Source organism: Talpa occidentalis, unplaced genomic scaffold, assembly GCF_014898055.3.
Source record: "Talpa occidentalis isolate TD23 unplaced genomic scaffold, MPIMG_talOcc4v2.1 talOcc4.7, whole genome shotgun sequence".
NCBI classification, from domain to species: Eukaryota; Metazoa; Chordata; class Mammalia; order Eulipotyphla; family Talpidae; genus Talpa; species Talpa occidentalis.
Window position 1 is genome coordinate 121175731 of NW_023605083.1, and position 4209 is coordinate 121179939.

A 4209-nucleotide genomic window follows, 5' to 3' on the forward strand; every position below is an offset into this window, starting at 1 on the left:
CCTCCCAAGGCTGCCTGCTTGTGACTTTGCAGGCATCTCTTTTTTTTTTTCCATTGGAAGAACTGGGGTGTAGGCCAGAGGTGCAGGGGGTGAGAGGATTCACAAGAGACAGAGTGGGGAGCAGAATAGGTGGATCTAGGGAAATATCCTGATAAGGGGACCAGTGGGTGAGACAGGAGAGGTCTGCTGTGCCATGCTGGGGATCAAACTCAGGCTATAGAGGTGATGGTGCTGAGACTTAACTCCTAGGCCACCAGGGAGGCCCTACAGCCTCTCTTTTGACAAACCTGTCCCTTCCAGAAGCAGCTCTTTCTGCCTGCTTGTGTCTGTGCAACATCCTTTCCTTCCCTACCCTTTTTATAATAAACTTGTTCTTTTGGATTAAAAAAGGGGATAGGGCTTTTGTTTTATTTTCCTATTATCACTTAAGAAAAAAAAACACCCTAATTTAATATCTGTGTGAAGTGTGATTTAGTAAATAAAGAAAGACAAATGGGAGGAGTTATTTGCAAGCATTTTTTTAAAAAGCATGGTAAAATGCACATAACATAAAATTTAATTTACCATCTTAGCTGTTTTTTAAGTTTCCAGTGTAGTGGTATTAAGTACATTCATACTGTTATGTAAACTACCAGCCATCCATTGTCCATCTTACCAGGCTGAAATGCTGTACCCATTAAACAATAATTGTTCATCTTCTTTTGACAGTATGCTTAGGGTGACCAGAAGGAGTATTAAAAATGTGGATTTGTCTCCCTTAATTGACCTAGGTCTCTTCTCATCACTGTTTCTAGGAAGAAATGACATTACAAACACATGAATTACCTGCTTATAATGGGGTCAAAGGAATGAACCTTTCCTCTTTATAATTATGGGCAGGGAAAGGGCTTATCAAGTTCATTGGCAAGCTCCCCGGGTAATTAATGGTCCAGTGAATAGTCAGGTGGAACAGCATTCTGAAGAGAGATCCAGGACAGTGGTTCAAAAAATATTTAAAGATAATTGATGCTCCATTATGAAATTTTAAAACCGTGTGAAAGGATGTAGAGAGAAAACTGTCCTTTCTTAGTTCTTGCTCTCATTTCTTTTGCTTCTTCCCAGATTAAGTTGTGTAAAACATATGCTTCCAAGTATGTTTATATCCATTTGTATTATCTGTTCTTTAAACAAGAACAACAATGAGATATTGCTGTTCATCCCACTCTGTTGCTTCACAACTGCCTTATGTTCAGTGTATGGCTGTACCATGATTCATTGAGCCATTTCTCTGGTGATGGATGTTAAGAGCTGCTTGAAGTTTTTCTCTATTATAAACAGTGTGGCAATGAACATCCTTGTGCATTTTTATTTTTTATTTTTTTGTGGAACCCTCGCCGGTCGCCGGGGATCAAACTGGAGCTGCAGAGGCTGCGGGCAGCCTCGCAACCCAGCGCTCAACCACTGCGCCACCAGGGGAGGCCCTGTGCATTTTTAAACCATATTCAGATTACTCATTTTTTTTTTTATAATTTTGGCAGTGCTTTTTCTTTTTTTTTTTTTTTTTAAGATTTATTTATTCATGCATGCAAGGACTGGGGAACATGCCAGATGTGTGGAGGGGTGAGAGGATTCACCAGAGGCAGAGCAGGGAACAGAACAGGCAGATTGACTGAAATACACTGCTGAGGGGAGCAATGGGCAAGACAGGAGAGGTCTGCCATGCCATGTGGGTATCTCCCCGGCCGGCCAGGATCAAACCTGCGCTGCAGAGGCTGCAGACAGCTTCACAGCGCTGCGCTCAACCACCTGCACCACCAGGGAGGCCCATATTCAGATTATTCTTAATGAACCATCTATCAAGAGAGGACGTTAAGGGCCTCCCTGGTGGCCTAGGGGTTAAGCCTCAGGGCTATCAAGGGGAGATGACCTAAGTTGGAGTCCCAGCCAAGAGCTAACTCAGATGGCACAGCAGACCTCTCCTGTCTCTCCTGCTGCTCTCCACAGCAGTATATCTCAGTAGATCTGCCTGTTCTGCTCCCTACTCTGTCTCTGGTGAATCCTTGTACCCCCCAGCACTTCTGGTCTACAACCCAGGCCTTCTATGTGAAATAATACAATAAAAGAATAATTCTTTAAAAAATAAGTGTTAAAAGAGTAGGAAAAAAAGGAACCCATCACCTCCCTGGTGGCGCAAGGGGTTGAGACACAGCCCTATGAAGCTGTCTGCAGCCACTGCAGCAAGAGTTCTATCTCCAGCCAGGGAGCTACCCACATGGCGCAGCAGACCTCTCCTGCCTTGCCCGCTGCTCCCCTCAGCAGTGTATTTCAGTAGATCTGCCTGTTCTGCTCCCCGCTCTGTTCCTGGTGAATCCTCTCACCCCTGCATCTCTGGCCTACACCCAGGTTTTGCATGCATAAATAAATAATTTTTTTTTTTTAAAAAAGGAGCCCATCAAAAATAGTTCTCTGGTAAGCGGAAGGGAGAGTATGATGTTAGGAGCCCAGTACAGGGAAAGGACAGGCTGTTCAGGTCATGGCTGTCATTTTTGTCAATGATTGGAACACTGAAGCTTGGCAGATTCAGGATAAGGTGTTTCTGGAGCCCTCTAGACAGTAAAGAAGTGGTCCCGCCCTGTCACGTGAGATTGTGGGTGTGCAGTATTACCTGGGATACTGATAGTCAGGAGGCATCGGGCTGCAGAAGGCACCTTGGCCAAGCTGCAGTGGCCCATGCAGCAGGGATCCCGCCCCTTGTGCTCATCGGAGGCAGCCTGGAGGAGGGTGACGCAGTTCTGTTCCGTGTCCGAAGACAGCCAGCCAGGTATTGGTGTGTGAGGTTAATTGCTACTGTGGGAGGCAGTTCATAACAATTTCCCCTCTTATGAAGTTGCGCATTTTTCTGAATAAACTCTGCAAACCGCACAGTGTCTCCAGCTTCTTCAACACATAGCAGTGGGATTTTTTTCTTTTTTTTTCACATTTTATTTAAATTTTATTTTTTATATTCCCCATACAATTACAACCCCCTTATTTTGACCCCAAGCCCTCCTTTCCCCTCCCCCCAATCCCCATAGAGTGTCTCTGGTTCATAGTTGTTTGTTGATTTTGGTATTTTCTTTCTTATAGTTATCCTTTTTCCTGGTCCCTTATTTAAGTTTTCTAGATTCCTGCTATGAGTGAGACCATCCAGTATTTTTCTTTTTCTTTCTGGCTTATTTCGCTGAGCATGATCCCTTCCAGCGCCATCCATGTTGCTGCAAATTGCATGTGTTTATCTTTTTTGAATGCTGCGTAATATTCCATGGTGTATATGTACCACATCTTCTTGATCCAGTCATCTATTTTTGGGCATTTGGGTTGTTTCCAAAGCTTAGCTATTATAAATAGTACTGCTATAAACATAGGGGTGCAAGTGCCCTTTGGAATTGATGTTTCTGTGTCCTTTGAGTAAATACCTAGGAGTGGAATTGCTGGATCAGTAGGATTTTTTTTTAAAGATTTATTTATTTATGCATACAAGAACTGGGGTAGAGGCCAGAGGTGTGGGGATGAGAGGATTCACCAGAGACAGAGTGGGGAACAGAACAGGCAGACTGACTGAAATACACTGCTGAGGAGAGCAGCGGGCAAGACAGGAGACATCTTGCTGCGCCATGTGGGTAGCTCCCTAGTCAGGGATCAAACTCGTCCTGCAGTGGCTGCAGATAGCTTCATAGGTTGCTTCTTAACCCTTTGCACCACCAGGGAGGCCTGCAGTAGGATTTTTTCAGTCATCTTAAAACATCTTGTCATCGTGTTCATCTGGACGGTATTGTGAGCGGCCACCTGGTCAGAGGCACAAGGACTCAGTCAAGGCCCTGGATCCTGATGGTGTGCTCCCTGGTGGTGGCGGGAGACGAGGGCTTGCAGGTTCCCCCATAGTGCATTTGGCCATGCAGTTTTGCATGCTTATGTGCAATGTCTACAGGATAAATTCCTAGAAACAAGATTTAAAAAACTGGATGGATAGTGCCAGATACCGAGAGGTCAAATTTTAAGATGACTGCTGATATTGAGAAACTTCCTCAGAGCCTTGTGAGTGACTCAGGCTACAGAACTTCAGGCTAGAGAATCTCCAGACCTGGCAAGTTCCATCCCCATTGGAAACGGTCATGCTGGGCCTTCTGACTTTGGCAAATATCAATTAATTCTCCGGAGACCACTCACTGACCTAGGGGCGCTGAGGCAATT

At 44.8% G+C, this 4209-nt stretch overlaps 1 pseudogene; it reads right to left on the reverse strand.

The window, feature by feature from the left end:
- Positions 1–2431: 2431 nt before the first annotated feature.
- Positions 2432–3905, reverse strand: LOC119231599 (proteasome subunit beta type-2-like; annotated as a pseudogene).
- Between the last annotated feature and the right edge of the window lie 304 nt (positions 3906–4209).